The sequence below is a fragment of the Cryptomeria japonica genome, chromosome 2 (assembly GCF_030272615.1).
Source record: "Cryptomeria japonica chromosome 2, Sugi_1.0, whole genome shotgun sequence".
Lineage (NCBI taxonomy): Eukaryota > Viridiplantae > Streptophyta > Pinopsida > Cupressales > Cupressaceae > Cryptomeria > Cryptomeria japonica.
Window position 1 is genome coordinate 320,400,411 of NC_081406.1, and position 24,669 is coordinate 320,425,079.

The following is a 24,669-nucleotide window of genomic DNA, read 5'->3' on the forward strand; positions in this document are numbered from 1 at the left end:
TTCTATTTTTATGCAATGTGATGATATGTTTGTGCAACTAATGCTTCTATATGATAATGAGTCTAAAATGATATAAAATTTATCTAAATGAATGTAATGCTTTGAGATGTAAATGAAATTAAGCTTGAGTAATAATGCAAGTGAATCTAAGTAACATGTATTTAAATGCAATCTAATTGATAGCAAATGAACTTAAAATGATATACAATCTATATGAATGTTTGTTTGTTTTTGCGAAAGTGGCAAGCCACTAATATATTATTAATATTAATAAAACTAGTTCAAGGGCTCCTAGAGGAAAGAGCCAGCAAGAAAACCTCCATATCTATCCTAAAAATACAAATAACATCATGATAGAAAGGATAAAACATCCCACACCCCCCCACTATTACCCCCCGATTACATGTATGTAAAATAGGTAAAACAAAACTCGCTACATATGTCAAAAATGTTGATGTCATTACATTCATGGACTCATGCCAATGTCATAAACATATGTTTTAAACCACAGCATCTAACTCTTTGTTTATCATCCTTACCGGTCACTTAAGCATCGCACCATTCTTTGCCAGATTGTTGTCTCGTTTTCCAGATAATTATATATCTAACTCTGCCATCGATAAGGCTATATCGGTTGGGCTACACTGAATACGCTTACACCAATTAGGCTATACCGATTGGGCTACACTGGTTAGACATACATTGGTTAGGCTATATTGGTTAGGCCAAACTGATTGGGATATACCAGTTAGGCTATATCGGTTGGGCAACACCGGTTGGGCTATACCGGTTGGGCTATGCCAGCAACAAAAAATAGGGCACTTAATAGTCTAAAAAAATTTCCCCTTACTCTTTCAAAGAGGACCCAGTCAAAAGGAAGGATTAGTAGCACAAAGATGATTGGGATGGAGATGACCTTCAAAGAGCACTATGTATTAAGGGCCATAATATCTGAAGCAAAACTAAATGAAATCTGCACAAACTTGAATGATATTGATTGCCTAACCATCTGAATCTTCACTGACTATCATCATCTATCAATTCCAAGGAGAGCCAGTATCAAAATTGTAAAACTGGAAGCAAAATTTGGATACTAGGACAACTATTCTTCCATAGGTTGTATGCATGATTCTTTACTAGCTTAATTCAAGATCAGGTTCTAAAAGTGGAGAATAGGGATTTCTAGATTCAACTATGATGAAGTTGGAGTGAATTGAGACAAAGATTGCCTTTTGAGTAAACCTAGGTGATTGGTGTTACTTTGCAGCCAAGTGTGAACATCTGGACCTGAAATTGTCAACGGGATAGGACCATTATGGTCATGCCCCATGATCGCACGGAGAGCATGCAACTTTGAGCATATCCTACTTCTTGTCTCAGAATCAAGAGCTATGCCCATATTCTGAACTGCTTGTTGAAACAGTCAAACTGAAAGTAAGTCCAGCAAGCACTTAATACTGTCATAAATGATGATAAAGTCATCTCAACTTTGCAAGTAATGTCTTGGGAAGAGACCACCAATATTTTCTTTACCATTCCAAAGATCATATTTTTGAACCGCGGAAAGTAATTTATTACCCAATGTGAACTCAAGTTTCGTGGCCTTACTTGCAATATTCTGTAAACTGCTCCAAGATTGAAGTAAGTCCAAGGCATTAGACAGGAATATGGAGACCAGTTGCGATGGAAATATGATTCTTTTCTCCTGTGAGTACAACACTTCTTCACCAATAATTTTCTTCAGACATCTTCGGCAATGTTGACATTGAACATTAAAACCCTGATTGAGCTGAGAGTCGGAAATATGATCATCAAAAGGTTTTTCCCAATCTTCAACCTACAAGAAAACTCTATAATTTATAGGTTGATAGTCCATAGTTGAAAGGAATTCATTGAAAATACAAGTCACCAGAGCCAGAGGAAGACAAAACCGAGCTCGACGAGTGCACTACAAAAAGTTCTCGAGCACGATAATCAAAATTTAAAAGAAGAAACACACCACTAGAAGTCATGTAGCACGCGCTCAACCTCCAACACATGACAGTATACACATGTGAAGTACAAAGTAAAATGAATGTAGTTAATAATTAGAGAAAATGGGACAAAAATCCTTTAATTGTCATGATTAGCAGCCCATTTGAGTGAATGACAATATATACTTATGGCCTTATACTACGACTACCATGTCTTGCCCATACAAAAACTATCTAAGTGATCATTAAAGATTGGTTTTTATATGTGCAACCTCAAGTTTGTTCATTAATGATTATCTCTACTACCTGAGGAAAGTCTGCCAATCTAAGCCCCAATCTAGATGAGTCTAAATTAATGTTATTGCATCCCAAGTTTGCTAAAAATTCTGCTGCTTTATTTCCCTCTCTCAAAGTATGATAAATTAAGTGATCATGAAATGTATCAATGAGAGACCATATTTGTTTTAAAATGTGTGCTATTTTCCAATTTGACAATGTTTTCTTGATACAGGCATTAATAATGACACTTGAGTCTCCTTCGATATGAATTTTTGAGAGGCCCAATTTTTTGGCTAATGATAAGCTAGTCAGTAGAACATATGCTTCTGCAATATTGTTTATACCAGGGGGAATAGAAGAGGTTTTAAATCTATCAACTTGCGTGAATGATCCCTAATGCAAACACCAATACCCAACTTACTCAGGTTACCTCTTGAGGAACCATCAAAATTTATCTTTATATAGCCAATGGGTGGTGGCTTCCATTTGACATTTGCTCTGTCAATAGATTCATGACTGTAATTGTTACAAGTAGGGGGAGATGGAACAACCAATCAATGTTAATTCTTAATCATTGATCCATCCCAAGAAGAAAGGGGGATATTACTCTTAATGTTTTTGTGGATGAAGACATTGGCTACTTTTGATATAGACTTCTCTATTCCATCCAAAACTTCGTGAATCGGGGAGGTATTCTGTCTAAAAAATCGTTTATTTCTTTCCCACTAGATAGACCGGATTGTTACTGCAAGGGCACATCTCCATATATATGCAAACATTGAAGTGGGAAAAAGCATCAACCAAGACTGAAACAAATCCCAAAGTGTAAATGGTAGAGGCATTGAAAGATTGAGCTTGTTCAAGATGAAGATCCAACACTGCTAAGCAAAAGAGCAGTTGAGAAGAAAATGGTCAATTGTCTCAATGTCTTCATTACATAATACAAATCAAAAAGATTGGGCAATTTGCAGTTTCTCTAATTTATCACTAGTCAATATCTTCTTGCGCAATGCCATCCATGCAAAACAACCCACCTTAGGTAAGACAACACTATTCCAGAAAAAAAAAAAAAAAAAAAAAAAAGAATGCTCTATGTTTGAGATTTTGGTTTTGAATTTGTTGAACTACTCTATATCCCATCTTGATTGTGTATGAGCCATCCTTTGAAGGATCCCATATTAACTTGTCCTTATCCTTTGATAAATAGACTACCCTATTCAAGAGTGTATCATGGAACATAGATTTGAGATCTGCAGCTATAGAAAAGTTTGATACTTCTTTCCATATGACCTTTCCTGAGAAAAGTTCTACTTAAATAACATAGTTAATGAGTTTAGAGCCCCAACAGTTAATTTTAAATTGCATTACCTCTTTCAGATCCTCATTTGGCATAAGGGAGGGAGACCATTCTAGGAGTCTTCCCAGAAATGAATGCACTCCCCATTATGCACTTCCTAGGAGACATAGTTAGATATCACCTCTCTAGATGAGATCGTGAAATTTCATATTGCTGAACCCTTCAATGGATCCAAGATTGTAATAATCCTAAGTGGGTCAGGCGAATCAAGATACTTTTCTTGCATAATTTTGTACCACTTTTTTTGAGGCTGACTATACATTTTCCAAGTGAGTTTTCCCCCAAATGCTTTGTTTCTTATTGATAAATCATGCATTCCTATCCTGCCCACATCATTGGTAAGGGGCATGTTTTTTAAGGAGATCAAAGGAATCTTTTTTTGATCATTCATGTTTCCTTTCCATAGGAATTCTCTAGTTAATTTCTCAGTTTGTTGGACAATAGAAAAGGGGTCTTTCAACACACAAATGTAGTAATTAGGAATCGCAGTAAGAACAATTTTAATAAGCAATATCCTTCCTAAAAGAGACCACCTAGCTTTCCATGTTGAAACCCTACTTTTCATTTTGTCAATGATATTTTTCCAATAATTAGCCTTATTGGAGCCCACAAAGAGAGGAATGTTGAGATAAGTAGAAGGATGTCCTTCCAATGAGAATCCCAAAATCTTGACAATCCTCTTTGATATCACAACATTAACATTAAATAAAAAGATCTTGGACTTTTGTGCATTAATCTTTGGACCTGAAACTGAAGTATATAGGTCTAGGGTTGACTTAATTTGCTTAGCTTATTGAACATTTTCTTTACCAAATAGGAGAGTGTCATCTGCAAACAAGGAATGGGTGACCGATATGGAGGTGCATGTTATAGTTGTTCCTTGACAAAGCCCATGTTCATGCCTAAGAGAAATTATCTGACTGAATGCTTCTGCCATGATGATGAATAAGGCTAGGGACAATGGATCTCCTTACTTTACCCCTTGAGAAGATGGAAAAAAACCAGCTAGGATCCTATTTATAATGACCGAAAAAAAGCACTAGAAATTCATGCTTTGATCCACTTGCACCACTTGTCAACAAATCCAAACTTTTGGAGAACTTTGAAAAGAAAAGACCATTTAACATTATCGTAAGATTTCATCATGTCCAACTTGATTACAAAGGCAGATGCTTGATGTTCATTAATGGAATGAAGAACTTCATGTGCAACAAGTGCTCCTTCCATAGTCTCTCTACCTGGTACAAATCCACCTTGTTCTAGGGAGACAATTTTGGTAATTATGTGTTGAAGTCTCAAATAAATGGCCTTTGTAAAAAATTTGTATATTGTGGTGCATAGTGAAATTGGCCTAAAGTCAGCAAATGTCTTAGGTTCTATGACCTTAGGAATAATGACAACATTAGTTGCATATAAAATTTTAAGGATAGAGGCACTTTTTCTTGACTCTTCCAAGGCTGCCAAAAGGTCACGATTGATAAAGTCCCAACATTGCTGGAAAAAAAGTGCATTAAACCCATCAGGTCCTAGGGCTTTATCTGAAGGGAGGGAGAAGACAACCTTTTGCAATTCCAACAGAGTGAATGGAGTCATAAATGCTTTGTTATCCTATGGAGATATGAGGGTAGGAATTGCATCTAATACCTCAAAATATTGTTCTACTTGAGGGGGGGGGGGGGTGGAAGGTGGAGATTCGAGAAGATTCTGGAAAAATCTAACCCCTTCATCTTGGATATCTTGAGCATTTGAGATTAATACACCCTTTTTAGAGTCCTAAATGGTGAATATTGTACTTGCTTCTCTCTTATATTTTTCTGACATATGGAAGAATTTTGTATTCTTATCTCCTTCTCTAAGCCACAATTCTTAGGATTTCTACTACTAGTACTCTTCTTCCCTCTTACATAATTATTCTCGATCCTCTTTTAACTACTTTTTCCTTTGAGAGGTTTTTGGATCCAACGAATGTCTAATAATCTACTCATTCACCTCAACAAGCTCCCTTTCCACAATGCCTTTTTGAGCAAATATGTTTTTGAAAACTTGGGCATTCCATGTTTTAATTTGTGTCTTGACAAACTACATTTTTTTTAAGAACTGGAACATCTTAGTGCCTTCACAATATGGAGAGGAGAACCACCATTTCTTTAATAGTGGTTGGAAGTGAGGATGGTGAAACCACATCCTTTCAAATTTAAAGGAAGGTTAATGTCTATGATTTGTTAATATTGATGACCTACAAATGTTAAGATAGATTGGAAAATGATCTGAACCTATATATGGAAAGATTTCTTATGAAAGAGTGAAATCTTGAATCTTTCAACATTGTGACACAACAAACCTATCCAATATTTCCGCAATCTGAAGAAAATTAGCCCTTCTATTTGTCCATGTATACAAACCATTATGTGGGGCAACATCTTGTAATGCATTATCATTAATGAATGCTGAGAAATCCTCCATAGTCTTAATAGGTGGAAGTATTCCCCCTATTTTTTCAGCATGTGATGTTATCGCATTAAAGTCACCACCTAAGACAATGTTGAGATCTGCATATTATTGTATGACAACAATTAAAGCAGTCCATGTCCTTTTTTTATCTAGTGTAGAGGTTGGCCCATAAACATTAATTAAATAAAATGCAAGATCAAAATTTTTGAATTTTTAACAATTGCCACTGCACATCTTTCTTGACCAACTGTAATTTTGTAGTTTTGGGATTCCATAATGTAATGAGACCCCCAGATGCACCGACTTCCTGCACTTGTACTGACAGCCAACTAGCCCATTTCCCTACTATTTGTTTATAACTGTCATGAGAAATTTTTTACTCTTGGAGTAATATAACATCTACTTGAGAAGAATCAAGTCATTTCTTGATCCTATGTCTCTTGTCAAAGGCATTAATACCTTTGACATTCCATGAGATTATCCTCATTACAGACAAGGAGAACCCTTGGTCCTCCTCGTCATTCTCTTTGTGGATAAAAACTTTTCGTCAAGTGTGGACTGCGTACCTGCCTCAATCTACTCTCTAATTTTAGTGCTCTTGGGTTTTCTACCTCTCGACTTGGGAGTCTTCTTGTTTGCAGAAGGTGTGGAAGGAGTTTGTTTAATTGACAAGGTTTGTGATAAATCAAAATCTTCCTTCTCATGTTGCAGAGAGCCCTTTGTATGTTGGTTGTGATTGTTAATAGACCTATTCTTTGAGGCATCTAAATCAAAATCTTTGTTGATCTCCTTTTCTCCTAAGGGCAGCCTATTCATTCCCTTGGCAGTAACATATTTCATTTCATTGCATTTTGTGGCATTATCCTATATGTGTTTCCCTATCATTTGATAGGGATTCCCAAAGTTTGTACCATATTCTACATCCTCAAGTACCAAAATAGCAAGGATTGAACCATGATCCAGATCCTCCTCAGCCATAGCATCGAGTTTGTGGGGATTCATGATTCTTTCATATAAAAATTATTCTATATTAGCATTCTCATTAGGCCCACCATTGATTTTGAACTTGGTGAGAGCAATTTTCAACTTTTGTATTGTGCTCTAGATCTTATTCTGCATTTACTGATCCAGCAATGATAGTACTCTTCTTTACCGTGTTACAAGTAGAATCTTTTGCATTAACCTCCTTGCCATAACCTAATGACTTTTTTTTTTTAACATGATCTATTGAGTTCTCCCACAAATAACCTATTGAATGGTGATTAACATTATCCAGATTTATGTTGTAGCCAAATTCATCTTCAACAATTTCATCAAATCTTTTTGAGGCCACCAATATTAATAAATCGTTTGCCATTTTCTCTAAAACTTTTTTTGTTTTTATTGTGATAGAATACATAATTGATTATGCCTCTTGAGTTAGAAGAAGTTTTAGTAAGAAATATAGATTTGGATTAGATGATGAAGAGATAGTAGAAAATGAAGAATCAACTGTCTTAACTTGAAAACAAAATTGATATGATATGAAAGGAATGATATGATGAGTACTCTTCTTTGCCTTATTTGTAGTGCAATACATTATCATCATTGAGCCTTATTATGTAACAATGAAGCTTGGTACACCAAGGTATAAGGAACCAAGATGTATAGATATCTCACTGCAAGAAACAAGCACGTAGCAGACAAGGAATGAACCCTCCATTTTCGGAATTACGCTAGGGGTCGAGGTATGTGTGGCAATCACAAGTTGAATGCTCCTATCACAGACAGCCACTCGAGAAATTGTCCTAGAACTTCATTGGTTCACACACACACAAAAAAAAAAAAGTAAAGGAGCATGCCCATCATGGCTCCTCTAGTCATTTTTGGCATCCTTGAGTAGCATACAAACATGATCTTCATCAATTGATAAAAGATAAAAACCAAATTAGACAAAATTCAGTAACTAAACTGACTGTTCCTTTGCTTTGATTTGTTTGATGTGATAGTTGATAATGTCTGGTTTTAGAAGTTTTGGACCTTGTTTAAGACTGATCTGTCTAGTGTCGGGTGTATCTGATTTTTTCTAAGACATGATAATGATCACATTGATGTGGATATTAATGATTGATAAGACTTGATTAGGTTGGTTGCAAATGTTTGATAAGATAGTTATATCCTTTGTTGAAGTTTGTGCGAAGTATTTGTTGGATATCTGCTAGGGTATTTGTTTCTCACGACACATTTTATTGCAAGTTTGGTTGATTTTTTTATTTTTAGTTTGTTTTTGAGTTTTTTCAATGTTTAAGGTTTTGTGGATCATTTTTTAATGTTTTTTATTTTGTTGTTTTGCAAATGTTTTTGGATTTTGAAGATTTTATCTAAATGTTTTTTATTGTTTTTTTTTTAGGATCATTTTCCGATTTTTAAGATTGTGTTAGGACTTTATCTAATTTTTAGGATTTTTTTAGTTATGCCCCCAAGTATGCATATCTATAATGACATGATGATTTAGGCAATGTATATGGAGACAATTACTTTTTGATATGAGTTATGCTAATGCAAGATGCAAGATGAAGATGAAGTTCCTATTCGAACAAGGGTGAGTGTATGCGTCTTTCATTCTGAAATGCACTTATTTGAATTAAAGGTGTGAAACATTTCAAAGATAGGAGCTCTATCCACTCTCAGAAGACTATAGATCATCCCTTCTTAACACACTATGTAATGAAGATTTATGAATGGGGGATTGAAAAACTTTTCCATTAATTCTTGAAACTTTGATCCACTTTTGCCCATGTGTGTGCATTTGAGTTTATTCAGAATCTTATAACCATCAAAGACCCTTGGAATCCTATGTGGCTAGATACTATGTTATTCTGACTTCAAAAGAAACCTGGATAGAGCCTCGCTGCTAGCAAGCTTTTAGGGCTCCGACAAGGTTATACACCATAATCTCTCGAATATTGCTCCATTGCCAACAAGAATCCATAGCTCTGATGGAGTTACTCGCATGTTCCCTTAGTCAAGATTTATTGCACATTTTTGTTGGAAATTGACACTCATTTGATTGGTTTCATATGTTGTCATTGATGGAAACATGTTCTGGCTTCATTCTTTGGTTTGGTACTTCACTGGCAGACACTTCACCGGCACCAACAGGTATCTTCATTGGTAGGAAGGATTCTATGGGTACCGGTATAGGAGGCTAACATCATTGGGAGATCCAGAAATCGGCAATTTATGTTTTTATTTATGTATATATGTAATGAGCCGACATGTATAATCATTTTGTAATATCTATGTAAGCCGACATGAATCATGAAGGATTGTAAGGGTATATAGGTTAGTTGTTAGATCACTTTTGATATATGTGTGTGTAGTGTTGTTAGTAATGTGAAGATCATGTGTAGGAGGTCATTTATGTATGAGATCAATATTGTGTAATGATATGTAGATGATTTTGGATGCGAAGGTTATTCTAGTAAGGGTTTAGGGTTTCAGAACCGGAACAGTCAGAGCTTGAACCAGAACTCAATCAGGCATAGCAGATGCATTAAATGAGTTCAATTTTATGTTTTCTTATTCAAAGTGACTGTAGTTAATGAGAATCCTTTGTGTTGAGAAGTATGCTCTAGGCGATAAGCCTTCCTGTATATGCAGGCCCCCATATTATGTAATATATTTGCATATGGCCAATGGATTGATATTGTGGGTCACAAATCCCACCGTGGTTTTTCCTCTTTGAGGTTTTCCACGTATAAATTCTCTGTGTTATGGTATTCATTTGTGTGATTGGTTCATTGATTGCTTTACTTCTTTCAATTATATATGTACTGGTTTATCGGTTGGTGAATGCATGTTATAAAATTAAACATTTTGGCAGAACATGATTCACCCCCCCCCCCCCCCCTCTCAGCGTTCTTGGATTCCAACAATTTTTGTATGATATTTCAGTTATATATTTGTGGTACTTTTCCTTGAGATGGATATTTGGCATAACTTTTCTTTTTTTTTCTTTTTTTTCTTTTTTTTTTCCTGCCTTGACTTGCAAGTAATGAAACCTACTTCTGTAGGACGATTACAGAGGTGTTGAAGAAGAATATTGAATTTTTCACTAGCCACGTGACCAACTAAGTATCTGTAATGACTTAAAGCTATTGATTAATGTGTGATATATAGTGATTGATAGACTTTGGGTAACAAGGCTCAATGGTGAAACCTCTACTCAACCATGGATAAAGCTCAATCACAAGGTGACTTTGGAGATAAATGAGTAAAGACCTCTTAAAACTTCATGAACAAGTATCTAGGAAATGAGACAACCTTCGATCCTTTCAGTGCAGACAAGTGAATGACTCAAACAATCACCTTGTTTATTGATGTAGCTATATGCAAAAGCAATAATGATATGTAGCTAGATGTTGTGCAATATGAAACAAAAGCAACTATGATGCACTCTTAAATGGAGATATGCAATGCAATGCAGTACTTGAAAATTTAAATGAACCCATCCCTTCGATGTAAAATCTTTTTAGGTGTATATTGTTCATGGGTTCAGGGAGTGGATCCCCCCCATGATTTTGCAGCATTTTGCAAATCGTTGTTCGTTTCGTAGATTTTATAACTATTGAGGTGTGGTTGGTAACGGTATTTCACAAATGTCATTTTCCTCTGTAATATCAATTCTAGCATTGGGGAGTGAAAGAATAGAATTTTCTGAACTTACCTTTTCTTTCCATTGCTTTATGTTGTTCATATAATGTTCCTCATTATCAAGTATCATGTCTTTGAGAAATGTTGCCTGAACCTACTTGTCGGGTAACTGGTGGTTTAGAATGGACCGAACAATCCTTCTAGGAGGAGCTAAATGAAGTTGGGATCTGAACAATTATCCGTATGAAAGATGTGAATGCTCTAACTAAGGATATAGAGAAGACTTTAGTAGGTGACTAGGGAATACTTAGGAGCGGGAAGCTCCCTACTATTTATTTTTGGATCATAATGCCAGAATTTTAAGTCCTAGGAGGACTATTGGGCTATGATATGGGGCGACCGATAGTTTCATTTGGCTGGTCTGGGTGTGGGTGAGTCTTACTCTGTGATTTGGGAGAACAATAGCATGACAAAGATGAAGTTTTCTCTGATTTGAACTATAGATATAGTTAATATGGTCAATCTCATGGGCATCCAATGGCAAACATAATGAGAACAATACGAGGATCTTGAAAAAGAATTATTTTCTCTCTATGACCTTTGAGGTGTATGAAGTCTCATATTATTCTATTTTTAGGGTGAGAGAGACTCCATTTGGAGAATCTATGTCTAAGCATGATAGACATGGGATATCGGACACAACACATCGAAATCAAGGAAGAATGACAATGCCTTATTAATCAGCATAGAGAATATTATGGCAATGGTTTTTTCCTTTTGGGTCTGATGCAACCAACCAATTCAGCTTCCAGATGGACTTTTAGTCCATATCGAATAGTTTTCCAAACCCGATGTTTGGAACAAAGAGGCCCTATCTCCCCTATCTCATTTCATTCATAGAGAATCTCATTTTTCTTATTTAGTCAGAGCTACTCATGTTATCCTATCCACCTCTAAAGTGAATCCCACTATATAGACATTATAGGGGAGTTCAGTCTCCTCACCCAAAAATTCTGCTATGGTATTGTCATTATTGGTCCATTCTAGCTATGGTAGCACTTGGGATTCTCAGTCAATTGGATGCCAATCAATTTTCTTTGAGTGAAGAGTTTCTTGCATCATACATACTTGATTATGATCATATTTTGTAATGACACAATCTCACATACCTGGATTGGGGAGTTTTACTCTATTAGCATTGGATTTTCTTTTGTTGTGAGATCTTGTCCTGTAATTATATCATCCTACATTGGTTCTTTATAATCTCCTTGAAAAGGGAGTTTGATGTCTTCCACATATGGTTAGGTTATTAGATCTGATGGTTTCAAGTGTTTTTCCTCTTCTTGCCCCCAAGAAATTAGATGTGAATGTACAAGGGGTAAATCTTTGCTTTCGTCTGCTAGAGAAGTGATTGACAACATCCAAATATAATTATTACAAACATATTCATAGACAATGTCATTTGTTGTGTCTATTGTTCGTGGGCTATTATCTTGAATAGATATAAACTCATAGTCATGAGAATCTGTCATACTTTCTATATATGCCCCACTGTTTGAATTTGTGTCGCTTATCTCATCTTGCTCTTGTAATAGAACTTTCTCTTCACTTGAGGATCTTCCTTGTGTGGTGAAAGCTCTTCTTAAACTTGGTATTAGACATTGCAATCTTTCCTCATTTGACTCATTTGGTGGAGCTAATCTTGTTTCCCTTGGTAAAAGTATTGACAGAATCCAAGGATTAGCCACATTTGCATGTGGTGATCCAGTTTCTACCACCACATTTTCTTGTGACGTTATTTCAGGCACCATACTGTTAGGTGGTGTCTCATTAGTTTCTTGCAAAATAAATATGAGATCTTCACCATCTGATTTTGTACTAGGATATGTTGTTTCTTTCTTTCTTCTATGAGATGAAGAAGGGAGTCTCTATGTGTATAATTGAATCTAAGGTATATACTGTGATGCTAGGCTTGGCTTATTTAGTATATCCAGTGCTTGTTGTCTTGCATCTATTATTTTTGTAACATGCTTATACCTTAGCCCTTGATTCTTCAGGTTTTCCTTGTTGGCCATTTGGTGGAATTGATTATGTGTTGCATTGATGTTTTGTCATTGATGTCAACACTCGTTGTTTTGGATGCTTTATCGGCACCCTTCTGGTCCCAATAGGATTAGTGGTTTCTGTTTGGTTTGGATCCGACATGATTCGGTATGCTCTGGTATGATTTGGTTATGGAATTGGCTTATTCTTGATACTCATGTTCATATTCAGTCAGTTGGTTCTGTTGGCAATATTGCATTATAAAAGACAATGAAAGATTGTTGGCATTTCTTAAGGATATTGAGAAGGTTGTTGATGATTATGGATATAACTGATTAAAGATGTTTTACTGTCTTGATATTTTGTCATTGATGTCAAGAAATTGATTTTCTAATTCGGTATGATGTTGCCATATCTTGAGAAGTATGATATGAAGATTATAAAGATGTCGGTAAAAGACACAGGAAAGAATATGATGAATAAGGGGATGAATAAGGTATTCAATGGGCAACTACTACTGAGTCAGACAATGATGACATCATGATGTTTTAGATTGTTTTAACATCATACATATGTTGTAAATTGTAAAGGTTAATACTATACTCTATTATCAAGCAAAGAACCTAGTTGGTAAACCCTAAGGTTATCACTATCGGTTAAAGAAGGCAGAATGTCTACTGAGTTGTTACCGAGTTGTAACCGAGCTATAATAGAATGCATTAAATATTTACATGCGGTATTTAATGAAGGAAGCTAATGAGCTAGAGTGGATTAAATGATTGGTAAGTCGTGGAAGAAGTTTGTTAATGAATCTAAGGCAATGAAAAGTTGGAATGAAGATCTACAGCTCAGATTGAACCGCAATACCCTTGCACAAGTTCCAAGACTATTATACAAGTTCCAAGGCGAGGTAAAAAAATTTCAGATCGAAAGATGCATTGAACCTAGACAAGATTGAAGATCTGATGGCTATGATTGATCATGGGAAATGTGATCAAGGAGATTAAGAGGTTACCTGATTGTTTATAAATAGGAAACTGTTGATAAACAATGCATGCCCGCAAGTGTATGCATAGGGATGCTACATAGTGATTACCGAGCACAAAAGCTTGAAGACCTGTTAGAATAACAGAGTATAGAAGCCCAGCAGATAGACAAGATTAGTTCTATGTCTAGATTGTATTGAACAAATAGGAATCTTCTTTAGCATTTTAGATGTGAAGTTGCAGATAGATTTTATTACTATTATTTTGTCAAAGTGACAGAAAATCTCTTAACCGAGTGAACTTAACAGTCTTATATGTAAACGCTTTAGCAAGGTGACATTCTGATTGAGTGTTTGAAATCCTTTAACAAGGTCACTTCTAACAAAGTGAAGATCCTAACAGATCTGAGGGAAATCCCTTAACCGGGTCACATCTAGCAATGTGTTTGTAATCTTTAACAGGATTTGCTTTTAACCGAGCATACTCTAGAAGAGTATATTTCTTAGTGGGTCCAAAATCCCACAGTGGTTTTTCCCTATTTGGGTTTCCACGTTAAATCTGGTGTTATGAGGTTTATATTGTTCATATGCTTTTTAGTTTGCATGTTTAATAGTTTTGGTTATATTACTGATATATATGTTACCGAGGTTGAATCTGATGTTTTTATGGATGATTAAGTTTGTATGATTCACCCCCCCCCCCTCTCATCTTGTTGGCTATTGGATCTATACTTATATTAAGTATCATAACTATCAATTGGTATCAGAGCTTTGGACTCTGGAAGGAAAGTTTAAAGGCACTTGATTTTAAAGATCCAAAGATGTATAAGAGGGATGCACCGAAGCTAAACAAGTCAAGTTTCTCTACATGGCAGAAAAGGATGAGGCTACATCTATCAGGAGTTGGAGAATATGTTGTATACTATCTGGAGAATGATTTTGTTACACCGAGCACCTAGCCATTGACTATGGAAGAGATAAAGGTGAAGCAAGAACATATTCAAGCAATGATTGAAATAACATCTGCATTGACTGATTCTGAGTTTAATGATCTAGAAGGCTACAATGATGCAAAGGCAATGTGGGATAAGCTCATATCAGTATATGGAGGAGATGAACATGTTCAAAGAGAAAAAGTAGACAGTCTGAGAGGACAACTTGAATATATGAGGATGAATGAAGGTGAGAACATAACTCAGTACAGTACAAGACTAAAGGAGATTGTCAATCAAATCAATGGAGCGGGTGGAACTATTGAAGAAAAGGATATAACAAGTAAGTTGTTGAGAACCCTTCTACCAGCTTATGCAATCCGAGTCTCTGCAATCAATGAATTGAGGTCTGTACCTAATATGCCAGTTTCTTTGGATGCTACTATTGGTAAGCTACATGCATTTGAGTTAAGTAATTTTGATAACAGTGGATCTTCGGTAAATAAAGTTGAATCTGCATTTAGTTCTTTTCATCTTGATGAATCTAATGATTACAATGAAAGAAAGTATAAGTACTCTAAAGGAGATCACAGTGGAGCAAGTGAAAGATTTCGGAAGAACATGGAAGAAGTACACAAACTGTATGAAGAAATCAGAAAGCAAGAAGAGTTTGAAGCACTATTAGCCAAAAGGTTATCGAGAGGCAAAGGTAAGTATAAAGGAAAACTACCTTTGAAATGTTTCAATTGTGATAAGATAGGACATATGGCTTCTAACTGTCCTAACAAAGATTTTACTGAAAAGAGAGATTACCGAGATAACAGATAGAAAGATAATCATTACAAAGGACACCGAGACTTTAGAAGAAGAGATAGAAAGACATGCTTAATAGTTGATGAGGAATCTAACGATGATAAATCAGATGAGACTGATATAGAGGAAGTAGTTTATGTGGCTATCAAGGATGGCTTAGATGAAGAAAGGTATGAAGAAAAAGCCCTAATATCTCACATAAACACTAATGATTCTTGGATTATAGATAGTGGGTGCTCACATCATATGACAGGAGATAAACACAAGTTTGTTATATTAGAAGATTATGATGGAGGCTATGTTAGATTTGGTAATGATGCACCATGTCCGGTAAAAGGTAAAGGATCTATAACACTTCTTGATAATGCAAGATGCAATGATGTCTATTGGGTTGAAGGTTTGAAATACAATTTGTTGAGTGTAGCGCAACTAAATAACACAGGTTACCAAATAGAATTTCAGAAAGGAATTGTCAAAGTTCATGACAAGAATGGAAAGTTAGCTGCTATCGGGACACAAACAAAAGGTCATACATTTCACCTTGACTCAACTCGGAATAAGTGTTTGCATGCAAAGATTGATGATACTTGGTTATGGCATAAAAGGTTTTGTCATGTCAATTTTGATAATCTGATCAAAATAAGTAAGAAGCACAGAGTAAGAGGTTTACCGAGTCTTGAAAAACCTGAGAATGCTATGTGCCGAGGATGCTAGATGGGTAAGATGACAAGATCAAGCTTTACAAGTAAGTCCTACACTTCTAAGGGAATTTTAGATCTAGTGCACATTGATCTTTGTGGTCCTATGAAAGTTTAAAGTTATTATGGTGATAAGTATTTCATATTATTTGTGGATGACTATTCAAGGATGATGTCAGTAATGTTTTTAAAGGAAAAATAATAAGCTTTTCAAATGTTTAAATGGTACAAGGCAAGAGTTGAAAATGAAATAGGAAGACAATTGAAATGTCTTAGATCAGATAGAGGAGGAGAGTTCACATCTGATGAGCTCAACTTATTTTGCAATGATCATGGTATTAAAAGACAAGTCTCTGCACTAGGAACTCCACAGCAGAATGGAATAGCTGAAAGAAGAAATAGATCTATTGTGGATTGTGCTAGAACACTGATGATTGAAAAGAAGGTGCCACAAACATTTTGGAGAGAAGCAATAAGCATAGCTGTTTACACCTTGAACCGAGTTCAATTAAAGAAAGGTACTTTGAAGACACCATATGAAATCTAGTATGATAAGAAACCTAATGTTAGTTATTTTAAAATCTTTGGAAGTAGATGCTATGTTCATAAAGATGATAGAAATGGCAAGTTTGATCAGAAAAGTGAAGAAGGAACATTTCTAGGTTATTCTTCCAGAAGCAAAGCATTTAAATGTCTGATCAAATCATCTAACAAAATAGTAGAAAGTGCAAATGTGAAAATTGATGAATTTGCATAAAGAAATGATGAAGGAAATTCCAAGGAACCAGAAGACTATGATGAATTTGTCTATGTTCAACCAAGAAGTCCTACCGAGAAGACTATTGAAGAAAATGAAGAGAACATCCAGTTACCGAGTGATGAAGAAGATCATGCAGAGCCTACCAAGCCTGTATTAGCCAGGTATGTCAGAAGACATTATGCACCAAGTCAGATTATAGGAGATAAGGATGATCCAGTGATGACAAGGAACAAACTGAGACAGAACACATGCTTGATATCTGAAATTGAACAGAGAATAGTAAAAGAGGCATTTAACAGTGAAGATTGGGTAAATGCTATGATAGAAGAGATTGATCAAATCAAGAAGAATGACACATGGACACTAATCCCAAGACCGAAGGACAAAAATGTAATCAGTACAAAGTGGATTTTCAGAAACAAGCTAAATGAAAAAGGTGAAGTCATTCAAAACAAAGCAAGACTAGTTTGCAAAGGTTATGCTCAAGAAGAAGGAATTGATTATGGTGAAACTTTTGCACCTGTTGCTAGACTTGAAGGAGTAAGAACATTGTTGGCCTATGTTGCTTTCAAGAACTTCAAGGTATATCAAATGGATGTCAAATCTGCATTTCTGAATGGAATATTAGAAGAAGAAGTTTTCACTAAACAACCTGAAGGATTTGTTGAAGATAATAAAAAAGATCAGGTATGTAAATTGAACAAAGCTTTATATGGTTCGAAAAAAGCACCAAGAGCATGGTATGAAAGATTGCACTCTTATTTGATTAAGATTGGTTTTATAAGGACAAGTGAGAACAACAACATGTACATGAAGAATGATGAAAATGGAATACTGATCTCAGCCATATTTGTTGATGATATTATATTTTGTGGAAATGACTCTTTATGCAAGAACTTTGGAAATGAAATGAGCAAATAATTTGAGATGTCATTAATCGGTGAGATAAAGTATTTTATACATTTACAGATAATGCAAATGAAAAATGAGATTTTCATTACTCAATCCAAGTACATAAAGGAAATCTTGAAGAAATTTGGAATGGATGATTCAAAACCAGTAAGTACTCCTATGACTACCAACTGTAAATTGTCTAAGAATGATGAATCTGCATTTGTTGATGAGACACTCTACCGATCCATGATTGGAAAACTACAATATGTTGTTCACAGTAGACCAGACATAGCACATGCAGTAGGTATAATTGCAAGATTCTCTGCAGATCCTAAGGAAACACACATGACAGCAATCAAAAGAATTTTTAGATACTTGAAAGGCATGGAGGATTATGGCTTAGTATATCAGAGAGGAAATGATTTTAATTTAAAAGTTTATACTGATGTTGATTGGGCAGGCAACATTGATGACAGGAAAAGCACAAGTGGAGGAGCTTTATTTTTACGAGAAAGACTAGTGAGTTGGCTTAGCAAGAAACAAGGATGTGTCTCATAGTCAATAGCAAAAGCTGAATACATTGCTGCAGCATTGAATTGTACAAACATTGCATGGATCAAACAACTGTTGGAAGGTATAAATGAGAAAGTTACCAAGCTAGTAACTATATTCTACGACAATACTAGTGCCATTAATATTTCAAAGAATCTTGTTATGCACTCTAAGACAAAGCACATATCTATCAAATATCATTATCTTAGAGAAGAAGCTCAAGAGAAGAAAGTGGTGTTGGAGTATGTTAGCACAAAGAAGCAAATAGCAGATATCTTCACCAAGCCACCACCAAAGGACACTTTTGAATATCTCAGAAGTAAGTTAGGGGTCCTACCCCTATCTTCTACTCACTGACCGAGTTCAGTGAAAGCATCAATCCGATGACTCTAATGAATATCTTTTGGGAATTGATGCTGAGTTATACACTTTAGGATGTTTTCTAAAAGTGTACAGGAATTAATACAAGAATTCTTTAGGGAACATGAATTGAAGACAAATGCTCTGACCGAGACTCAGTTAATACACAACAGCAGGAAATCACTTCTTACAGAAAGAAATTGTGTTTTAGTTCTTTACTTTTTGGCATTGTTGTCAAAGGGGGAGAAGACTAGTATAAAGGAGAGACGACTGAGAGAAGACCTATTAGGGGAGAAGACGAAGAGCAAACTGAGTAGACTATAGATTGGGAAGTAGACTGAAGAAATAAGGAGAAGTCTAATGTATGGGGGAGAGCATTTTAGAATCACAGCAATCTGAATCTATTAAGGTCAAATCAATTGGTTTTTCCATCAATGCCAAAGGGGGAGATTGTTGGCAATATTGCATTATAACAGACAATGAAAGATTGTTGGCATTTCTTAAGGATATTGAGAAGGTTGTTGATGATTATGGATATAACTGATTAAAGATGTTTTACTATCTTGATATTTTGTCATTGGTGTCAAGAAATTGATTTTCTAATTCAGTATGATGTTGCCATATCTTGAGAAGTATGATATGAAGATTATAAAGATGTCGGTAAAAGACACAGGAAAGAATATGATGAATAAGGGGATGAATAAGGTATTCAATGGGCAACTACTACCAAGTCAGACAATGATGAGATCATGATGTTTTAGATTGTTTTAACATCATACATATGTTGTAAATTGTAAAGGTTAATACTATACTATGTTATCAAGCAAAGAACCTAGTCGGTAAACCCTAAGGTTATCACTATCGGTTAATGAAGGCGAAATGTCTATCGAGTGTAGTTTAGTATTCACCGAGTTGTTACCGAGTTGTAACCAAGCTATAATAGAATGCATTAAATGTTTACATGCGGTATTTAATGAAGGAAGCTGATGAGCTAGAGCGGATTAAATGACTGGTAAGCCATGGAAGAAGTTTGTTAACGAATCTAAGGCAATGAAAAGTCAGCATGAAGATCTACAGCTCAGATTGAACCGCAATACCCTGGCACAAGTTCCAAGACTATTATACAAGTTCCAAGGCGGGGTAAAACATTTTCAGATCGAAAGATGCATTGAACCTAGACAAGATTCAAGATCTGATGGCTATGATTGATCATGGGAAATGTGATCAAGGAGATTAAGTGGTTACCTAATTGTTTATAAATAGGAAACTGTTGATAAACAATGCATGTGGGCAAGTGTATGCACAGGGATGCTACATAGTGATTACCGAGCACAAAAGCTTGAAGACCTGTTAGAATAACAGAGTATAGAAGCCCAGCAGATAGACAAGATTAGTTCTATGTCTAGATTGTATTGAACAAATAGGAATCTACTTTAGCATTTTAGATGTGAAGTTGCAGATAGATTTTATTACTGTTATTTTGTGAAAGTGACAGAAAATCTATTCACCGAGTGGACTTAACAGTCTTATATGTAAATCCTCTAGCAAGGTGACATTCTGATTGAGTGTTTGAAATCCTTTAACAAGGTCACTTCTAACAAAGTGAAGATCCTAACAGATCTAAGGGAAATCCCTTAACCGGGTCACATCTAGCAATGTGTTTGTAATCTTTAACAGGATTTGCTTTTAACCGAGCATACTCTAGAAGAGTATATTTCTTAGTGGGTCCGAAATCCCACAGTGGTTTTTCCCTATTTGGGTTTCCACATTAAATCTGGTGTTATGAGGTTTATATTGTTCATATGCTTTTTAGTTTGCATGTTTAACAGTTTTGGTTATATTACTGATATATATGTTACTGAGGTTGAATCTGATGTTTTTATGGATGATTAAGTTTGTATGATTCACCCCCCCCCCTCTCATCTTGTTGGCTATTGGATCTGTACTTATATCAAGTATCAGAACTATCAAGTTCTGGTTTGGTGATCGGATGCTATCTTGTTTGCTTGGAAGCTTGGCTTGTGGTACCAGCGAGGGTTTCACCGATAGAGCTTTGATGGAGATCTTTGATGATATGCATAAGTGGTGATGGTGCAGCTTCTGGTGGAGATTCAGGATGTTGTTGGTGATCATGTTCAAGACTTGGTGAATGGAGATTATTTCTTTAATGTGTGGACTTATATTGGGCCTCGGTTGATCTAGGTTATGGATCGGCTTAATGTAACATGTGGATAGGACCTCTCGATGTTTTTTTGGGATGTCTTATGGGTTGAATATTGTTTGTTTGGTCTAAGGCCGACATGTTTTGTAATTATATAATTGGTTTATTGTCTGGTGGCTGACCTAATTGTTTATGGTCAAGGGTTTGTATATATAGGATGTAAGATCTCATTATAGATCATCATGGTCATGATCAAGGGAATGGGAAATGGATATGTAATATGCGAATAATGTAATATCATTCAGGCAGAGGATTTGGTTGATCATTGGAGATCAAGTTGGGTCTATGTAAGAGGATTTAGTCCTCTGGTATTGAGCTTAACTAGAGCTTTACTCAGGCATAGGAGATGCTATCTTTGTAGTTCAATCACTTCTCCAGATTGTAGTCTAGATTTCTATGTAGTCAGTGAGACTCCTTTTGTGATGAGAATTGTGCTCTAGGTTGTTGGCCTTCATGCAAGTGCAAGCCCCTTAATTGTAATTCGCATACTTACCGCAGAAGTATTATCTGGCTGTGGGTAGGCTTCCCACCATGGTTTTTCCCTTTACCGAGTTTTCCACATATAAATCTTGGTGTCATGTGGATGGTATTTATTCTCTGATTATTGTTTATGCTTAATTGGTTTAACTGTTATTCCGGTATTTGGTTTAAGCATTCTGGTATTAATATTTTGGGTTCCAAAATTAGAGATTTAATTGCTAAATATTTTGTTAATCTGTGACAACCCATTCACCCCCCCCTTCTCAGTTGTCTTCTGGTTATTTGAATTGTCTAACAATTGGTATCAGAGATCTGGTCCTCTCTTCAGAAAGATTAACCACTTGAGGAAGATCCTATGGAGACTAGAAGTTCAAGTTCATCCAACTCATATGGAGGTATCTTTGGCAGAGATATTCCTAGGCTTGATGGAACAAATTACACAGTATGGAAGATTCAGATGCAGACTCATCTAAGATGTCTTGGCAATGAGATTTGGGAGATCACACAGAATGGTGTAACACCTCATAATCTAACATCTAGCAAACCTCCTTCATAAAACTTGGATAAGGAGCTTGAGAATGATTATAGAGCAAGAGAAGCCCTCTTGTGTGCACTTCTTGATCAACAAATAATGGGATTAACTAAAAAATCATCTGGAAAGCCTATATGGGATAAGTTGGAAACTCTTAATGAAGGTGACCCTACAGTGGAGATTTCTAAACTTGATGGTTATTGGGTGAGATATGAAAACCTGAAGATGGGAGAAGATTAAAGGATTACTGCATTCATGGAAAGGGTAAATGAGATTGTTATGGTGGAACTATGAGTGAAGTTGAAATTATTTCTAAAGTCCTAAGAGTCCTACCACGGGCTTACAAAATTAAGGCTACTACCATTAATGAGTTGAGAACAATGGCTAATACTTTTGTCAACAAAGATACCTTGGTTGTGAAATTGTCTACTTTTGAGCTTGAAAAATTTGGACCTTCTGGAGCTGTGAAGACTGAACCTTCTTTTCATGCATCTGCATCAGCAACTGGTAAGAAAGATTGAAAAGATTTATATGCAAAGGAATTGGATGATATGAAGAGAAAAGATGATGATTTTGAGCAACTTGAAGCACTATTTTCTAGAAGAGTACCTAAAGGACCGATAGGAAGTAAGTATAAAGGAAAAACACCTTTTAAATGTTTTGCATGTAATAAGATTGGTCATTTTGCATCTAGATGTCCTGAAAGGAATTCAAGATTTGAAGAAAGAGTTAGAAGATCTTTTAAGCCTAACCCTGGACATCAGAACAAGTACAAGTACAAGAAAAATAGAGAAAAATCATGCTACATAGTGGATGAGGAAGGTATTACTGACTCTGATGATGAACTTGCAGAAGACTCTGCTAGTGGTTTCCGCAATGGAAAGGAATTGGTGTTCTTGGATATGAAGGAATATGTTTCAGCACTGGAAGAGAATGTACTTGAAGAGAAGGCACTTGCTGCTAAAATTGAAGATAAAGATGAATGGGTAATTGACAGTGGATGTTCACATCATATGACTGGAGATAAAGGTAAGTTTTTATCTTTGCAAGAATTTGATGGCGGTCTGGTTACATTTGGAGATGATAAAGCATGTATGATCAAAGGAAAAGGAACTATATCATTGGATGGTAAGAACAATACTAACAATGTTTATTTTGTTGAAGGTTTGAAGCATAATATTTTGAGTGTAGGACAATTGGTGGATAAGGGATTTCAATTATAGTTCAAGGATGGAAAATGCAAAATCATTAACAGATCTACTTTGGAGATTGTAACCGGTACACAGACAAAAGGTAATATTTCATTTCAATTTCGGTGAGAAGACATATTTGATTTCACAAATTGATGAGAGTTGGCTATAGCATAAGAGCTTGTGTCATGTGACTTTTGATTGCATTGTAAAGATCAGTTCAACTAAGGCAGTTAGAAATATGCCTAAGATTGTGAAGCCCTATAATTCGGTATGTAAAGAATGTCAAATAGGAAAACAGGTCAAAACCTCTTTTAGGAGTATACAAGATAAATATAATAATGTTCTTGATCTTATTCAAACTTATTTGTATGTCCCTTCTAGAGTTAAAATTTTTCAAGGTGATAGATATTTCATGGTAATCATTGATGATTATTCTAGAATGATGTGGGTTACTTTTCTAAGGGAGAAATTTGAAGCTTTTGAAAAGTTTAAAATCTTTCAGTCTAAAGTGAAAACTGAAACATGATTGAAGATTAAATGTTTGAGGTTAGATCATGGTGGAGAATTCACATCGTTGAGTTTAATAACTTTTGTGAGAAGCATGTTACAAGGAGACAATTTTTTTCTCCCAGGACATCTTAGCATAATGGTGTTATGGAAAGGAAGAATAAAACTATCTTGGATGTTTCTAGAACAATGATGATGGAAGATAGTCTACCTCATATCTATTGGAGAGAAGCAGTGAGTACGACAGTTTATACATTCAATAGAGTACATATCAAAGGAGAAACCAGTAAGACACATTATGGATTATGATTTGGCAATACACCTACAGTTAAGTATTTCATAATCTTTTGTAGTAAATGTTATATCAGGAGAGATGGTATTATTGGCGAGTTTGATTCTAGATGTGATGAAGGCATATTTCTTGGTTATTCTAATGAAATCAAAAAATATGGATGTTATAACAAGATATTATAGAGAATTATGGAGAGTGCTAATGTCAAGGTGGATGAGCTGAATAGAGGTCAAATCAAAGTTTATGAGAAGGAATCGGCAATGGAAATGATTATATCTGAACCAATACCACCTTTACCGGAACAAAGTGTTGAACCAGTTACTCTAGTAGTATCAAAAAATTCAATAGTAACTGAAGAACCGGGAAGAGGAACATACGGTCAGAAGAGTCCTAGGTATGTGAGATTGAATCATTCAGAATATCATATCATTGGGGATAAGAACAATGGAGTGATGACAAGAAGAAGACTGGCAACTAATGAGGTATGTTTAATTTCTCAAGTTGAACCCATATTAGTAATTGAAGCATGTAATGATGAATATTGGTTGAAAGTTATGGAAGAAGAATTAGAACAGATTGAGAAGAAAAAGATGGACTTTAGCTACCCAGCCTAAAAATAAGAATGTTATTGGAAATAAATGGGTTTTTAGGAATAAATTGAATGAGGATGGTCAAGTTGTAAGGAATAAGGCTAGATTGGTTTTTAAAGGAT